The 19,965-nt window shown below is 34.3% G+C and overlaps 1 long non-coding RNA gene and 1 pseudogene across 1 annotated transcript; one reads left to right on the top strand and one right to left on the bottom strand.

Annotated features, from left to right (window-relative positions):
* Positions 1 to 1,919: 1,919 nt before the first annotated feature.
* On the bottom strand, positions 1,920 to 5,385 carry LOC128207643 (uncharacterized). Its single transcript, XR_008256741.1, has 3 exons — positions 5,305 to 5,385; positions 4,458 to 4,671; positions 1,920 to 3,680 (listed from the first exon to the last, which is right to left on the bottom strand). It is a non-coding gene; the product is annotated as an uncharacterized LOC128207643 (long non-coding RNA).
* Positions 5,386 to 13,184: 7,799 nt separating this feature from the next.
* Positions 13,185 to 17,762, top strand: LOC128208596 (uncharacterized; annotated as a pseudogene).
* The last annotated feature ends 2,203 nt before the right edge of the window (positions 17,763 to 19,965 follow it).

The following is a 19,965-nucleotide window of genomic DNA, read 5'->3' on the forward strand; positions in this document are numbered from 1 at the left end:
AGTAAATGCAACAACTATAAATTGTTTAAGAACGAGTTCGGAATTGAGAACTATCTAAAAACTTCACCTTACAAATTGTTAAAGTTTATGATTAAATTTCGAACCAGAAACCATCGTCTTCCTATTGAGACAGGAAGCTGGATTGGACTTGATATGTCATCGAGGAAGTGTCCTTTGTGTCAAGCAAACAGTAGCATTGGAGACGAATATCACTATCTACTTGAATGTAAAGCTTTAACCAATAGCAGAAAGCGATTTATTGATAAAAAATACTATATCAATCCAAATGTCATCAAATTTAAATCTCTAATGTGTATGTGTAACACTCAAATGTCGAAATACAAAAAGTTGTGTAAATTTGTGAAGGAAATAGTAAAACTGTTCTAAATGTTAATATATTTGTACTGTACAATAACACATGTATCCGATACTCTATAACTCTCGACATATTCATATAAAGCATTGTATAACATATGTCTCTCCCGTTTTATTTGCTTTGTACCTCTCTTTGAATGTTAACTTTTTACAACAGCCTCGTTGTTATTATGTATTTCTTTTTCACATGCTCATGCTGTCATGTTACATGAACTGAGTTGTTTGAAATAAAACTTGGAAACTTGGAAACTTGGATATTATAGTAGACCACAGTAAATCTTTTAGCAATCACCAATCATTTAATATTTGTCATGCTTTCTGCTATTATAAACAGGGTCACAAGCTTGTTATAATCAGTAAACAATATTTCAGTAAATGCATTATTTAGTAAGTAGTTATTGTTTAATCAGTCAATTTGATGTGTGTTATAAATACAATTATATGCAGGGCTTCCATTAAAGGAAGTTTGGAAGTATATTACTCCTTAGAAATGGGTTAAAACTTTCAAAATTGATTTCTAGGAAGTACAAATCTTCCATAATTTTGAAGAAAACCACCAAAGTAGAAAGCTTGGAAGTTCAAAATATTCAAACCTTGTGTCAATATTACTTTTATGGTCACATTTTCAATCAGTCTTAAGATAAAATTATTTATTATAATATAAGTCTTTGAATTTGACAAGTAAAAGTTACAAATTACTTGATTTTTAACATTCTAATTGAAAAATAGTGGAAAAAGATATTGTATTCGGGAGATTTTAACTTCCACATTTCAGTGTAAAACTTCCAAAATTGATGGACAGGAAGTTTATACTTTCAGTTTCAAATTCTTAATGGAAGCCCTGTTATATGTATTGATTTCAAATAAGAGTTTCACTTTAACGATGCTCATTTAAAGATAATGAACAGACACACAAAAACTAGACACATTTGATACTAATTGTATGAATGATTATTGTTAAGGTGACCTCTGATTTGTTTTGGAGATATTCATAAATGGGTGTTATTCTTTGTTGTCTTCGGTTTCTTATACATTTAAGGATTTTTATAATTGCTTTTCTGGTATATAATAATTTAATGCAAATGATAACACATTTTAAAGTAGACACATTTGATACTAATTATATAAATGATTATTGTTTACATGTACTCTGATTTGTTATGAAGATATTCATAAAGGGGTGTTCTTCATGTTATTATACATTTGGACTTTATTTAGTATTGCTTTTCTGGTATATATTAATTTAATGCACAAATAAATTATTTTAAGTGTTCAGTATCACTTTCACACATTGTTTACTATTATTTTGTGCATATTTGGCCTATTTATGCTTAATATGTGCATTGTTGTATTTCAAAACCTTTGTGAAAAATAGAAACAGTATTATTTCTTTCATGCATATTTAGTTTGTATGCATTATTTTTATCATATTTGAAAAATTTGCCATTGTCCTATAAGACACATGCTATTTTTGTGTTAATATCACTATCAACTAAAAACATCCATTTTCAACTCTTCTTTACCATGTAAATGGAGAAGTTAACATTATAACTCCATTGACCAGTTTTTTATGCAATTTGTCCAATTTCATACATTTTAGTATTATTAAACAGCTAAAAACAAGGCATGTTATGTTATAAATGCACTTCATCTAGTAAACAATGTTCTCTTTTTATATAACAGTTCAATAATTATGTTCTATTTATGTTTGTAACTTTCATACGAAATGATAATGTTTATTAAAGTACTACAAAAATTGTTATTTCATGTCACTTCTTCATGATGAATTCCTCATATAATCAGGAAACTTATTCTTCCCTTCAAGTTGTCATTCCAGCATGGTGACTTTGCCCCCTCCCCCTAAATGATTAGAACTGCAGTGTACAAGAACAATAACTCTATTTCAGCGAATTGCAAGAGTTATTCCCTTTGTTCCTTTTCCTGTCCGTAGCATAACAAGAAAACTACTTTTTGGAATTTCATTAAACATCATTCAATGGTAAAGCACAACAAGAGGAAGTGCAGTGCACAATGACTAAAACTGTATTTCAGCTAATTACAGAATTATTGCCCTTTGCCTATTTTTCTTGACCAGAGCAATTACTTTCAAAATACTCATGGTTTTGAAATAAAACTTGGTATATGGATAGGTGGCAATGACAAAAAGTACAGTGCACAAGCACCCTAATTCTGTCGTGTTCATTAATGTACCACACCCCTAATGAAATGCTTTAGCCTATGTTGTTAAGCAGAATGCAACAAATATTTTGAGAATTTCATGGATGCGGTTCGATGCATTGTAATATGCTTGTTGGGCTTGACATTCCTTGTTTTTCAACATATAACAAATGCATAAACTATTAAACGGCGCCCTTTGATGCTTTGCATCAATGGTCTTTCTTGTAGACATGTGTAATGAGACTCTCTTCAATGTTTTCCATCACACCCTACCATATCTGTTCCATCATTTTCGTCCCAGGGAAGATGACAAAAACAGTAAAGTGTGACATCACTTGTAGGAACTGTTTCAACTGCCAGACAGGCAGTTAACATAAAATGGGTCAATAACTCGGGCAAGCAATGATCGTTCCAAAATAAGTCAATAGAAGAAAGCATGTTTTCAATACAATCTTCATCTCGCAATACTTGTGCTATGATACAGGTTGGAGTAGTCCAGACAACGAAATGGCAGAACTGCGTGTTATGAGTGACTTAGCTGGGTTTTCCGGATTTGTGTGTAAGACACTGTGAGCAAGGGATGCAGTTACCCGTCCAGTCCTCTGATCATGCCATACAACTAAGTCGGATTGTAGCTTTGTTGATTGTTTCAGGTACTCTGACATTTTCATTTTCACTTACAGCAAGAGACAGGCGTACACTTTCGCACAAGGTTTTAAGTTCCAGACTTTTTGCTGTTTTCTTCTTTATGGAGAAATTTAAGTGATAGCGGTAAACTGTCATTTTTTCTGCCTCTTTTCATAGAACATGTGGGCTTTTCTTTGAACACACTAAGAACAACTGGTTTTTCCTTCAGACCAGCCAGTTTTTGAAGAAATTGTTTTTGTTTCTCTAGAGATGGTGCAGGTGGTGGTGGCTTTCTTTTTCGTTTGCTACACCGCAGCTTTTCCTTCACACTTTCTTTCTAAAAAGAAATATGTCTAATTTCCGCTGGTTGAACCGCCTTAGTGAAACATTGATTCCATGAACACGGCTTGTCTGTACATGCCAACTTTGTATACCTGTTTCTCACTGCTGCCTCGATCTTAAACAGGACGGCTGCAAAGTGAGAACATGACTCGCCCAGTCTGAAATAGAAATTCCCAAGTGATATAATACATCAAATGTGTATATTAAATACACCCTGCACATAGTTTAAATAAACACCAAACTTACTTTGGTAAAACATGTAATAAAACTTTTGAGTTTGGGTTGTAATGTTTGAGTGTGTATTTGTTTTTACTGCAGTTTTTTTTTAATTTTGTCATTTTCAAAAAAAAAAAAAAATGAGTAGGCCCAGGCCTACAAGGCCTATATATAGCTATGCCACTGGAGTTGACTATAAGAAAAAGTTTTATCTGGAAATGTGTAATGTTTAGATACTTTTTTGCTTAAATTTAATTTGTTTGTTGACATTATCACTTCATGCATATCATGAGACAGTGCCTTATAAAAGAATGTGTTAAATTCTTTATTTGTTTAAAGTGACACTCTTATTCAAAATCAATACAAATACATGTACAACAAACACCAATTTTGACTGATAAACCTTATACTACTTACTTAATAATGCATTTATGGAAACTATTAATTACTGATAACAAGATTGTAAGACTGTATTTAATAACAGAAAGCACCAAAAATATTAAATGATTGGTGAATGCAAAAATATTTACTGTGGTCTAATTTAGTCTCATAATGTAGAAATACCTTGTTTTATAATCATTCCTTTCAAATTAAAGTCGGTATCCTTCATAAGAACTTTTGTTTTCGTATTCATCCTTTTTGGAAAATTAAAACAATATTATTAATTATGGTAAATCTTATTTGGGAGTAAGAGTACATCTTTAATAATATTTCTTTACCCTGCCATGCGTCACAGTGAGCAGTAAGAACACTTCCATCCTTAGATATGGAAACCCATGGGTGGTGAGGGTCATCATTGACTCTGTATGATGGTTGCACATCTGCCGTTTGAGGTGTTCTTAATGTGTAATAATGTCTGGACCCAGCCTTATATGAAGAAGTTGTGGGCTTCAAGGCTCTTGAGATTCTTCATCGACTCCCTTGTATACACCCCTATAAAGATTAACATGATTTATTAATTATTTATTTTATTGTTCAACTGATTTATAATTGATTGACACATGGATGAACATTGAATAATTGATTGATTTTGTATTCATTAAATAGTAATTGAGTGAGTGAAAGCATAATATTAAGAACTCCAAAAAGGATGATTGATTGACTGACTGACTGATTGATTTTTAATTCATTTATTAGTAAATAAACGAGTGAATGAATAATACAAAGAAGTTTAAAATGGATGATTGATTGCCCGATTGATTGATTTTTAATTCATTTATTACTAAGTGAGTAAGTGAATGAATAATATTAAGAAGTTAAAATTGATGATTGATTGATTGATTGATTGATTGATTGATTTGGAAAAGATTGATATTTTTACTACTTTTTGATGTCAACAACTCATACAAGTAAAATTACTGAAATACATTTATATAGATAGATAATACATATAACACTTGAAACAATATGGCAGACTTCTTCTAAGTCACCTTATCTGACTAATAATTAGTTTTAATTAAACTAATTGGAAAAGTAATAAATTCCTTTATTCAAACTCTTAACTCCATTAGCTGAATAGAAACCATACTAGTACTATTATAAAGATAAGTTATGACAACAGCATACCTGGAGTGTCTATCAAGTAGTGGAAGACATCTGGCCATTGTACCTCTGGCCACTTGGTTGGATTATTCTGCCAAATATCTGCTGGTAAATTGTAATGACACTCATTAATTCCAACAATCTTTAGTTTTGTTAAGTATCTTTCACGTGCTGTGTTGTCTAAACTTTTTATATAGCCGAAATCCATTTTAAATCTTATTTATGGACTACATATATGAGGTTCAGTCAGTCAAGATAGCATTGTTTTTTCCAATCACAACAAATCCTGTCATTGTTAAAAAATGCATTTTTAAACACCATCTAAATTCACCAAACGCCATTGTTTTTGTGAACGAATGTAGCCGAGAATATCCAAATGCATTTTTCTTTTTTCTGGTTAAGGTTACACATGACTATTAGTTATTTAACTACGAGCTGAAAGTGCCCTTTGCAGTATTTTTGATAAAGCTACACTCTCATAGATAAACCATTTTTACAACTTTTTTTATTTTTGTCTTGGAAAGAGCAAATTTTTGCGTCATGATCTGCAAACCAATGATATAAGATTGCTGACAAAAAATCAGATCGTAGATTTTCAAATTTCCGTTCGAAAATTAATGCTTTATGGCTTAAACCGTTACTAACGGTTTAAGAAAAAACATAAAACATCAATTTTTGAACTTAAGTATAAACATCTACGATCTAAGTTTTTGTCAGCAGTCTTTTATAACTGGCTTCCATGGATTTACGCAAAACAATGGCTCGTTCCAAGACAAAAAATAAAAAAGTTGTCTTAACGTTCAATCTGTGAGAGTGCAGCTTGAAGGCAACGTAAATGCTGTATTATAAACCATTATTTTATTCAAAATAAAATAAGAATGAAGTGTTTTCAAACCTTTATTACTTTTTGTAAGAATAAAGGCATGTAGTTTTTGCAAAATGAATCAAATAGCAATATCATTCAGTTTGTGGAATGTTATCAAAGTATGGGAAGAATTTTCATTTGCATGCATGGCATTTTTATCATACGTTTTCATAATTTTCTTTGTAATTTACCCCTCATTTGCGCTCACTTGGATGTCTTTGGACTTTTGTCTGCTTCATATCCTTGTTTGGTGTCTTTAAAGCATCCAGATTCTGACACACAACAAAAAACTTTTTTTTTTACTTGTCATATACTTGCGGTAAGAACAACCTCAAGTACAAACTGGCGACTGTACGAGCCCTTCCTCCCTACCTTCTTCCTACCAGTAGGCGATTAAGTTTTCTGGTGTTCCCGAGTGAACGACCATTAGTATGTATGCTGACAAAAACTAAAACCTGTCATGACGGTTTGAAATTCTCCAATTATTTGCGGAGGTTTTTTATTGTCATCTATTGACATAAAAAACATTTCTACATTTTCCTTTTCGCGCACGCCTCTAGCCTTCCGACCAAAAACGACCATACATAATAAATACTTAACGTGTGCTCTTACTTTGTATGACAGAAATGAGAATACTGGGGAAAATAACCAGTTTGCCTTTATAAGCGTTATGAAACTTCATAGCGTCTATTCGAACCACTTGCGCGTGCACGCCACAAACTGGGCATCTGACTCCCTATAGGATGAAATCTTAAATGTATAGTCGGCGAAAATTGCACAAGTGTCTCATAACAGCCCGAGACATAGTCTATACGAGCATGAAGGTCAATTATCACGCACCTCTTAAACACGTAAGTGTTATTTCATTTGTAACTGTTTACCCATATAGTTTTTTTTTTTTATAAAAACACGACAATTCTAACTCTAGTTATTTCCCTATCAGCTTCAAGCTTGACGATGAAAACGCACTCTAGTCGGAAAAAAGCAAACAACAATGTTCTTCCATTACGTTTTTCTATCAATTCCATTAAAATGGTAATTTCCTGAAGGTTCCCTTTAGTTGAGTTTTGTATAGGTTTTCTGATGTGGGGAGTTAGGTATTTGTTAATTTAAATATCATCATAAAACATCTGTTCTAGCGAAACTTTATATACACAGAATAAATCAGCAAAAACGTAATATTCTCTGATTATTGTAAACTTGGACTGTCATGTTGAAGTCAAATTTTAATTAATAGATAACACATTGACACATTTTGATTCACTTAGCGTAACAATGTCGTTGATATACATGTTTTTTATATTTAGTCTTATTTTGCTTTATTGTTTACATGTAATTGCATTATATATATATATGTATAATAGTATGCATTGTCCATATTGCCTTCAGAATAGTTTGTAAATAAATATTGAATCATGTATGTGACGATAAATGCTTTTCAATTTCATAAAATACTATAGTCTGGTAACTGATAACGATAGTGTTAAGGTACTCCAGACTAAAAATACTACTGCAGATTAAAACCCGTTAAGTATAGTTGTGTGTAACCATTTTCTTTTGGGTAATAAGAAAGCTTCTGTCAACTGAAATCTGGTGTTTATATAACTATTTTGAAGAAATGGATATGGTTATGGATGAAAATTAAGGTATTTATTGACAGTCTTAAGCCACAAATTACAAATAAAGAACATTTCATTTCATAGACAGTTTTTACATGTTTTTGAATTTTGTTATGAATGACGTCCAGGCTAACCATCATTAAAAAAAGCCTGGACGGCATTTTAGAATGACTAACGGTATATGGGACTGGTCAGTTTGTTGCATATTAATTGAAGACAATGACCCATTTAATTAATATCATCACACATCGTATGCAAATCTAAATGTATCCCGAGAATATTGGACAGGTTGTTTTATTTATTTTACAGTTTTTCTACAGATTAGCCTACCATTTCCAAATTGATTATGCAGCAGTCAATTGCAACCACGCCCCCCAGGTCCGGGGATATACCGGGGATACCCGGGGAAGTGGGCCGTGTTTTTACCTTTCAGGTGGCCCCACAGTGCCGGGTGAATGTGGTGGTTTTGTCTTCGCGTAAAATATAGCGGGGAATGTGCCTTACTAGGGTCCCTTGGGTGCGGGGGCATTTGGCGGGGATTTTACCATCAGTTCGTCCCCGGGGTTGGCTGGACTGGTTACAATTGACTGGTGCATTATTAAGTTATATAATTACGTTAAATTTCCTTCTGTTATATTTTTTTCCATTCCATACATATATATATATATATATATATATATATATATATATATATATATATATATATATATATATATATATATATATAAAGGAGAAAAGGACAACTTTCATTAGCCATTTTAACTGTTGAACATTTTTTGACAAAGCTACTGATCACGATAGCAATTGCATCATATTAGCGATAGACGGTTGCTACGCTATCGCTTTCAACTCGCAAAATGGCCGCTTATCAGTTACTAAGGAAGTGACGTCACACCGACCGAGAGATGTAACTTTTATGCAACAATTCTAACATAATCAGACGAAATGCGCAGACTCAACACTGAAAACGCTAGTCAAAATAATTGTACGTTGACAGATTTTTTAATGATATTTGATATGGCAAATCCTTGGATTGAAAGAATCCGGACTCGTCCTGAATGCTCGAGAATATCAGAGGGGCACGTTGTTCTTATTGTCAATGTACAGTATCAATTCCCGGAGTGACCCGGATGTGGTCCTTCCAGCGATCAAATACTGGACCCTTGTTCGTAGTGTTAAGCCTCCAAATCGAACCTGAAGTATAATCAAAGCGCTGATAGCGCTGTATGAACAGGGTTTTATACGGGTTTTCACCATTATGATTTACGATCATGTTTGTATTAATAAGGTGCTGATATGTTGCACAGTGAATCTAAGAGTCCTCGTGTTAAACAACCATAGGGGCCGCCTCATGTTTATTGAAGCATGATGGTCAATGAAAAATTAATATTTTGTTGACAATAAAATTAATGTCGCTGTGTTAAGAAGGCAAACAATGATGGAGAACGTAACCAATCCGAGCAGAACTCCATCATATGGTGTTACATATGAGTATATATATACTGATCAAACTTTACTCATTAGAAAGAGTTTGCCTATGTTTGCCTTGTTATTCACGAAACAACTTCGAAAATAAAACAGATTAAAGAGAAATGTTTTTTTAATTAAAATGATGAAAAATTTAATAATTGATTTCAAACAATTGTAGATATATATACATCATATAAAGTTAGCATAAAATCTTTAATTTCAAAACATTTTTTCCTTCATTGTCTATATGTACAGCAACTCTCTTCTATTTCTATATCGTCAGGTAACTTGTCAGCACTTTAGCACGTTTGTTATTCCCACGTGGGCTATCACGTGATGTTTTAAGCAGGGAAACGGTGTGATAATTGAGATCAATGAGACCATTGTTGCTTTCTATGTCATTCCAGGTTTTAAGATGAGAATACAACTGTAATTCCTACGCGTCTATATATCCAGGTTATCAGGTTACTGCTTATGTAGCAGTTAAAATTCAAATTACAAACACAGTGTTCTTCAATATCTCTATATTCAACATTATCGAATGTAGATATAATATCAGAGCGTCATGAAAATATAAATATAAACAACCATTAGATAATGAATAATAACATATTTATAAGTTAACATCGTAAACAGTCTTATATCTTATACCAGGTATGATTTAATCGTGTGCAGTGGCAGACTAAATTAAATGGCTAAAGCATATAAAACACACATATAATACAAGCGATTACAACAACAACAACAACAACACAGTACATTATAAAACAAATCATTGACATGGAACTTACTGATTTATGGAATCAAACACTCCTACTCCCTCGTACTCCCATGGTGACTTCTGTTATCCATGTATGTTATCATCAGTAACCAAACCCACATATACATGTATTAGTATATGGAAAGAGGCTAAAAGAATATCACGGAACTGCCATTCTCGGTTTAAATACAAAATCTGCTGATGTCGTAAAAATACATGACAACACTAAATAAATGCAGCTGAATGAAATAATGATCATTCCAATCCATTGCTAACCCAAGACAAACACAAAAGACTACGAATGCAAATCAATACTAACCATCAGAACATCAGATTCCAAGTAAAACAATCAAGTTTTCTAAAACAAAGTAAAACAAACATCTCTGTAGACTTCAAATGTGCACGCCAATCAATCAAGCTTGGATTTCCCGCTTCTTCTTTACAAAGGCGAGGCAGAGAAATCTGATTAACTTACTGCATAACTCATTACAGGATTATCTCTCTTCAACTGTAAATTCTCTTGGCTTCATCATTGTGTCACGTGATTGAATGATGCGCTTTGAGTGGATAGTAATTCTTTGTTTACGTTTCGATGTTCATTCATCTTTTGGTGCAGGAATACTACTTTAATGTTATCTTTATCTAAGTTCAACAGATTAAATTATTAAAATAGATATTGCGTTATGATTGCTTCTTGCTTTGTCAAATCTACCTCGGTTATTTGAAACATAGCTTGCAATTAATATAGTCAGCACTTTCTCAAACTATATTTTTGGTGGTAAATCGGCTGGCGACATTTGTGACTATTAATAGGAATTTTCTGTTGTGAGTGTCGAGTTTGTGGCTACACTGAACAGGGTTGAAAACATTCAACAACCCTGTTCAAAAACTCAACAGCAGCGACACGGTTTCACATATACATGTATATAGCTCTACAGTACAGTAAACAAGTCATGTAGCAATGCAACCCTCATAAAACAAACCAGTTACTAAACAAATAATCCATTGCCAATATACTTATAAAGTATGTTTATGTAAGGGTGTGGCGGGTGGGGAGAAAAATATTTTGCTTCTTGTTCGGCTTGAATCGATATTGAAAAGGAAGTACTGGGTCACGTGATAAACACTAGTCTATGACGTCACTTAAATGACGTATTACTTTTGCCAGTAGCATAACTCTTAAAGCTTAATTCACATTACCGATAGAGGTAACCTCCCATAAGGTGCTGCAATTATTATCCCCCTGAAAAAACAAAGCTCGCAAAATAAATGTGGTTATTTCCTACTGAAATAACCAGTATTATTTAATTGACTCGCTCCAGAAAACCTAGACTTCGAACAAAATAAATACACCAACTTGCAATTAAAAGTTTATTCAAGACAGTTGTTAGTTATAATTATAACGAAAATGTATTCAGCACTATTATAAAGACTTTTATCATGGAGATTAATGGCCGCTTTTAAGGGGTCGATAAGTTCCCATTGAGGCTGTATCTGAACCCTACGGAAATTCCACCAGCCCCTGATTGATCCCATATATTATATAGTTAACTGTTCGCTGCTTTAACTTTTTATGTTCGTATTACCAACACATTATTACCACAACCACGTAATTACCACAACCACATATTACCACAAACCACACAAGTACCACAAACCACACAAGTACCACCAACCACACAAATACCACAACTGCATTAATAGCACCACCTTTTAAATATTAGCACAACCACATAAGTACCACAACCAGTTACAGCCAAATAATAGCCAAACATTTAAGGGATACACGGGACTCACCTAGTACATAGACTTTACGAGCGAGACCCTGGTCCCTAAATTGTTACATTTGATTTTGTATTTAGGAAGCAGCGATTTATTCCATAGCCTATACAATTCACTTTTCTCTCTCTAGTTTTCCTAAAGTAAGGACTTTTGTAGAGAGAAAATGTTCCTAATTTGGGACCAATCCGTCCGGCTGCTAGAATTTCCGCCACAATAAATTCTACGAATGTATCCCCAAATTCTAGCCACGCATTAAAATTATCGACTTAAATTGGTACCTAAAAATTCGCGTACAGTGAAAAGGAACATATCTATACCGACGTCGGACAACTGAACCCCGTCTGGTCTATAAAACCCGGCAGTTGTGTAGTCAATATCCACTGGCACCGGATTTTCAAACTCAATCATTTTTTGTTTAAATCCAAAAAAATCTTATAATTCCTTACTAAAAAATATAATACCGAATATGTAAAAAAATATTGAAAAATATTTGTTTTTCAAATATGTACTTTGTACTGTATAATAATACTTACATGGTATTGAACGTTTCTCTACCCGGGTCACGTAATCATCTTATTACTCAGTTCAAAAGTATGGAGCGGTATTCGGTTCAAAAATGAAATTGGCAATTTGTTAACATTTATATGCTTTATTATTAATCTGTTTCAATACATTCCATTCATGTATTGTTTAATTCGTTTTTAATAAAGTGTTAAATCGTAATTTACATTTCTGTAACTGGCAAGAAAATTTCATGATGTTACAAACCGCTATGTGTCTAATGCTAAACGCCAAACCGCTATGTGTCTAACGCTAATCGCCTAACCGCAATACGCCTAACTCGATTTCGATTACGAAACTAAACATGTAAATGTCAACTTATCACTGAAATGTTACTTCGTTTGATTTCAAATTGTCTTCTTAAATTGCAAATCGGAATGTGTCTATTGCTTAAGTTCAAACCGTGATTCGATATTACTAGAATTTGATTACGAAACTGAAGATGAGCTTATCAATGCTAGCTCCAACTAATCACCGAAAAGTTACTTCGCCTTACTTTGAAATTGCCATTTGTTTTATGGTGGAAATCACAGGCATCTGGAGCATTGAGTTCCTAAAATACCTCGGCCAGTATCAAACAGGAATTGGCCTCGGAAAAAATAAGGTCCATCATGACCTACCAAGGAGATGTTAGACCAAAGACAGGATGAGGGGAGAACTATTACTACCTATTTGTGTGTAAGTGTTATTTTATATATCCCGGAACAACCTATTTTCGACCACAACATGTTTTCGACAGGCCCCGAAGAATATGTAAAACTCTTTAATTTCGCGTAATATCCGGTAAAACACGCGCTTATTGTTTACTTTACCTGACGATCTGTCAACAAACTTCATGTGAAGAAAAATGGAAGTTTCAGTGGTAAAAAAACTTAATATTTACTTGAAACAACACCAGTTGGTCATTTTTAATTAGTACCAAATTTTCCCATTGATTCAGAATGAATTCACATGAAAAACACTTGTTGATATTTTTGTTGTTGCCATCTGTCAGATTTTACATATCCAGCAGGACTAAAAACCTACGCCCTATAGTTTTCATAGTATACTGCACAACATAAATAGCGCATCAAAAAAGAGTATATTGCTTATACGCAGTTATTGAACTTCAACTTTGTGTAGCACTATTACAATTTTATTGGGCTCTTATATATCAATACTGTATACATATTGCAGCCTATGCAGGCCAGAAGAGGACCATACAGAGTGTATGATGTTGATTGCCTCACTCAGGCATACATTGCTGTAAAAGAAAAAGGAATGTCAATCAAAAAGGTAGCCTTGTCATATGATGTACCAAAGACAACCCTTATTGACAGACTCAGTGGAAGAGTTGGTATTGATGTCGTAAGGTCTGGACCTGTGCCACTCCTCTCTCTGGAGCAGGAAGCATTATTGACCAAACACATCCAAACTATGGCTGAAGTTGGTTATGGATACATCAGACAAGAAACAATTGATCTTGCATCTGATTATGCTGTTAGTCTTGGACTTAGAAGTAAACAAAATCCTCTTACTGACCGTTGGCTTTACATGTTTCTATCAAGGTGGCCAGAACTAAATGTACGTAAACCAAGAAGCTTGGGGGTTGCTAGGGCCAAATGTGCAACTAGAGTGGCTATAGACAAGTACTTTGATCAACTGAATAACATTATGGTCAAATATCATATTGCTGCCAAGCCTCACTTGATATACAATGTAGATGAAAAGGGTATGAAAATATAACACAAACCACCCAAAATAGTGTCTGGCAAAAATAACAAAACACAGGCCATCACTTCTGAAAGATCTAAAATTGTAACATTAATTGGCTGTGTGAATGCAGTTGGTCACCAAATTCCACCATATTTTGTCTTCCCAGGAGCTAGAATGTTAGATGATCTGATGGAAGGCGCATCACCAGGTGCTGCGGGCACAGTGTCACTCACTGGATGGTCCAACACAGATGTCTTTGAATACTACATGAAGCACCATCTGCTGAAGTACTTGCCACCAAGGTCTCCAAACGAACCAGTTCTGATTCTATATGATGGCCACAAAAGTCATGTGTCACTGAGTTTGATTGAGTGGGCTAAAGAGGACAACATAATTCTCTTTGTACTACCTCCACACTGTAGCCATCTTCTTCAACCCCTTGATGTCAGCTGTTTCGGTCCGTTAGAGATGGCATGGAATGCCTTGATACACAGATACATGAGGGAATCTGGTGGATGTTTGGTTACAAGATATGAAGTTGCCCGGCTTGCATCCAGGGTGTATAGTTCCCCTCTTACACCATCCAACATCTAGTCAGCTTTCAAAAAGAGTGGTATATACCCTTTCAACAGGAATGTAGTACCCGATCATCAGATAACCCCTTCAACCACCTTCAGGGACTCAGAAGCAGAAGTGAACACACCAATTATATCAAACACAAAGGCTTGTAAAACGCCATCAGCTGAACAATTCTTTGAGCAAAGGGGTGGAAAAATTCTACAAAATGTCCAGAAGGCTAAAAAGAGTAGGAACACCTTAAGTAAAATCATTGGCGGCATGGCAATAACCGAAGATGGCATACTAGCACAGATAAAAGCCCATACTGACAAGTATGGACCCAGCAAAATAAAGGAAAAGAAGTCTGCTTCAAATGAAAACAACAAAAAAAGAAAGCAAATGTCGCCAAAAGACGATTGGTACGAATTTTATTTATGTATATTTTCAAAGATGAATAATTGTTTTAAATCATACAAACAGACATTTATATTTTATTTTCATTTAGGAATAATTATAATGTAAATAATCCTTAGGCGGTCGAAAACCCGTTGTTCCGGGATACCTGATATATTTTATTAAAATATAAAAAGTGCCCATATGAGAAACTTAATGGAAATGTCTTTTATTTTTAGTGGGTGGGGTTCCAATTGACAGATCCTGAGATAGTAAATAATAATTTTTGAGCTCCATTGACCAGTGGTAAAATTAAGAACACAAATACTTTATAAATTTGATTTCTTTGAAATACAAATAATTCTGAATCTGACTTTACTTAGATTGATAATAGGTAAGACTTTCTTATAATGCACCAGTCAATTGTAACCACGGCCCCCCAGGTCTGGGGGTATACTGGGGATAGCCGAGGAAACGGGCCGTGTTTTTACCTTTCAGGTGGCCCTGCAGTGCCGCGTTGGTTTTATCTTTGCTTTAAATATAGTGGGGAATGAACCTTACCTAGGGTCCCTGGGGTGCTGGGTTATTTGGCGGGGATTTGACCATCTGTACGTTCCCGAAGGGCAAGGATTTAACTCGGGGTTGGCTGGACCAAAAGTCAAAGTCCCCGCTATTCCCCGGACCTGGGGGGGGGGGGGCAGTGGTTACAATTGACTGGTGCATAAACACAGTGTTTTTACAAACTTCATTTTTTTATAATTAAAATTTACTTTTATAAGTTTAACCATAGACGTTTGGTTTATATGTCCATGCTAAAACATACCTCTTCTCCAAATATAATCTGTTAGTGACATAGTTAAATACATTTATTCATCAAAGTTGTAGAGTGTTTTGATAACTGAGAGCTCAATGTAATGGCACAATTGGATGCCTGTTCACTAATAAAGCTCTCAAAATAAATTAGATCATCATGCTAGTGGTCTAGCAAAATGGGTTTGAACACAAAAACCAGCACACATTTCTTTCAAGGTTAAATTCTATAATATCAACCGTTGGTGGTGATGCAGAAACATTGCAAGATGCTGACATTTTTACTGTGTCAATGAATATTGCAGACATTTAAATTTCAATCTTATCGTTATTTTCAAAGGGCGGTATGGTACCAGTGGTGCGACCGGCTCTGAATTCCTGGCTTGTTCTGATGAAAAATGGCAGAAGGGGTAATGGTTGTGTTTTTTTCAAAATTCGGACAATTATTCAACAATTAAGTACCCTACTGGTTTTAACCAAAATGTACTTGCATGTTTGTACAATTAATCAACAAAGAATGATGGTTATATCAACATTGTATTGGAATTTCAACATGATAACAATTTCATTTTACATCAAATCTTAAATTTGGTCCAAAGCTTAAAGCTGCTCTCTCACAGATTAACAGTTCTTCCTGGTCATATCTCAAAAGTCTTTCAATTGATATCAAAGTAGCAAGGGAGGTGAATATTTAAATTAAATGTATACAAATAGATGGCTTAAAGCAATATGGAAAAGTGATTTTTTCAGCAGTTTACCAAACAATTGAAATCTGTCATATTATGTGTGACCTTATATGACTAATTGAAGGATTTATGCCAAATTTTCAAACTTGAATATAAAGGGCTGTGATCTGATATTATGTCAGCAGTCTAATATAACTTTCTAGACATTTGCACAATAATTGCCAATTTGCTTGTCAGAACAGTAAATCTGTGAGGATGCAGCCTTTAAATGGTGTGGCACTTAATAGTTTTTGAATAATTTCTATACAGTCGAACCTAGTTATGTCGACTTTTCCGGGACCTAGTGAAAAAAGTCGAGATAACGAAAAGTCGACTCATCCGAATTACAAAAAAATATCACCAATCCCAACACGTTTGAGTTGGATTGTACGATGTTTACATCCACAATTGAACGGTCTTGTTAAATATTTTCGTCGTGAAAACAGCGAACTTATAAAAAATAAAGTGAAACAAAAGAAGAATTATTTGTGTCAAATTTATTTCTTTTACGTTTATGGCTCACACAAAACACATATAAAACCACAATTGCATACATTGTAAGGTTTTATACCGGGTCCTTCTCTGAATTGGTCGACCAGAGCAGTGGAACTAACATTTGACATTTTGAAGTTAATCTTTCTGTTCCCATTCGGGATTGATATCTTATCAATAAAATGTTCATGTTTTATACAGTACCAAAGAGCTTGAGCAATAAATGTCTCTTTAATTAAATACATAAACAAACAACTTTAATTATTCGCACTTACCAATTACATTTTTGTATACCCCAATTATGACAGTTTGTTATATTGACACGCACGGTATTTTGCGACATGCCTCAAACCGTAGTGAATATTTTCACACCTACGTCTCGATCTACAGTTCGACATAAAGAACATAGGAAATGTGTGAAATTCGACCACTGGGACTGAAAAACGAGGTCGACATAGCGAAAAAGTCGAGATAAAAAAATCGACACAAACATATTTATTTTATAAAGAATAAGAAGGAATAAATTCGGGACCGGAAAAAAAAGTCCACATAACCGGAAAGTCGACTTATCCGACGTCAACATAGCGAGGTTCGACTGTATATGTTATTGTACAGGCTTTTAAAATAATTGATCTGAAAATCTCATTCCTATTAGTTCTGTTATATTTTATGATTTTTATTTCAGGCACTGGAATGTAATCAAATATGCCATTGTACTGAGGATTGACCTGCAATACATGGAAAACATGTAACACAACTGCAAAGCCAACCTGGAAGGGAAAATTAAGTACAAGATGGAAACAAAGTGGAACAACATGTTCAGTGGTACAACTTGATATTTGATGACTTACATACTGATGTGAAGTTGCAGATAATAGTCAACTGTTGGCCAGTGATTAGTAAATACAAAAAGTATCATTAAACCCTCGATGCCTGAAGCAGTACGATCCGAAGCTGGACATTTACTTTAAAACCTAGAAAGAGCCAGACTCCTTAATTATGCTTGGTAGTGCTACTCAGTGGTAGCCCTCTTGCAGTCAACTTTTAAATAGTTAAATATATTTTTCAGAGTATTTGAGTGAACTTTACATTTAATCCGGACACATATTTCTTCACTGTGGACCATTTTAACAATGGAAAGTGCATATTTATATATATTCATGCAACTGTGTGGTAAAGGATTCATCTACGCTTAAAACGGTTTTCCTAAGAAGGGGAGAAGATAACAGAAACAGAAACAGATGGAATTGGCAGACCAAATAAAGAAAAACGATTTTGTTTAGTTCAGTTTAAAATACTTAAGTCCTATTTAATAGGGCACATGCCATATTGTAAATTGGGCTCTTTAAAATGTGAAAAGGTGAATGTGGTCTAGAGGATAAGCCTAGCTGTCAGCCTCAAATCCAAGGTTGTGGGTTGACGGTTCAAGCCCCACCGAGATACTTTCTGATGGCCTCAGAAAAAGCATGTCTGTACTAGTTTCTACTAAGGCTACTGACTTGAGAGTGATTATGCAAGCTTTCAGCTTCTGTAGCAATCTAGCTGATATGATTAGGTTTAAAATAAGATACTTGCTGACTTTTTAACAGTTTTTTCCATTTGTGTTGATTTTTTTTCAGTCTGTTTATTAGAAGTGATGAGCGTTGCATACTGCAACTAATATTCATTTTTAGCTCGACTATTCGAAGAATAGGTGGGCTATACTACTCGCCCCGGCGTTGGCGTCCGGTTAAAGTTTTAGGGCAAGTTGGGATTTTCACTTATAAGTCCAATACCCTTCATTCAATTGACTTAATACTTCACACAGTTGTTCAGGGCCATCACATGATGAGGTTAGATAACTACATATTATTCTTTACACAGATTATGGCCCATGATTGACTATGGAACTTAGGTTAAAGTTTTAGGGCAGGTTGGGATATTTATGAATAACTTCTATACCCTTTATTCAATTGACTTTATACTTCACACAGTTGTTCAGGACCATCACACAATGAGGTTACATAACCCCATATTATCCTTAATACAAGTTATGGCCCCTGATTGGTTAAAGTTTTAGGGCAGGTAAAAGTTTTAGGGCAAGTTGGGGTTTTCACTTAAAACTCCAATACCATTCATTCAATTGACTTTACTCTTCACACAGTTGTTCAGAGCCATCACATTATGAGGTTAGAAAACTCCATATGATCTTTATACAAATTATGGCCCCTGATTGACTATGGAACTTAGGTTAAAGTTTTAGGGCAGGTTGGGATATTTATTAACTACTTCTATACCCTATATTCAATTGACTTAATACTTCACACAATTGTTCAGGACCGTTACCCAATGAGGTTGCATAACTCCATATCCTTAATACAAGTTATGGCCCCTGATTGACTTAGGTTAAAGTTTTAGGCAAGTAAAAGTTAAGGGCAAGTTGGGATTTTAATAAAAAAAGCATCTATATAGATACCGTTCATTCAATGCACTTATTAAAATTCAAAATTATTTACGACCATCTTACAACAAGAAACATAACTCCATTTTAACCCTAAATACAAATTATGGCCCTTGATTTTTTTTTTAAATTTCTTTTGAAAGGCATATTTGTATATTCTTAACAACATTTTCATATGGGAAATCAAGTTATTTGAATGACTTGCGTCATTGTTGGGCGGGCTGGTGGGAGGGCAGCATCAAAGTCACCTTATGTATCGAATTATTTTAGTTAGATTTGACATAAAGAGACCAAACTTGTTAATATTACATCGTTATTGTATTCACTTCTAAGTCAAAGCGTCATAGTCGAGCGCGCTGTCTTTTGACGGCTCTTGTCGTTATTAAGTTGAATTTAACGCACATAACATGACTTGTGATTTTACTGATACAATTTTAGCTCACCAGAGCAGGATGTGCTCAAGGTGAGCTATTGTGATCGGTCTTTGTCCGTCATCTGTCCGTCAACAGTTGCTT

Source organism: Mya arenaria, chromosome 11 (genome assembly GCF_026914265.1).
Source record: "Mya arenaria isolate MELC-2E11 chromosome 11, ASM2691426v1".
In the NCBI taxonomy this organism is placed as follows: domain Eukaryota; kingdom Metazoa; phylum Mollusca; class Bivalvia; order Myida; family Myidae; genus Mya; species Mya arenaria.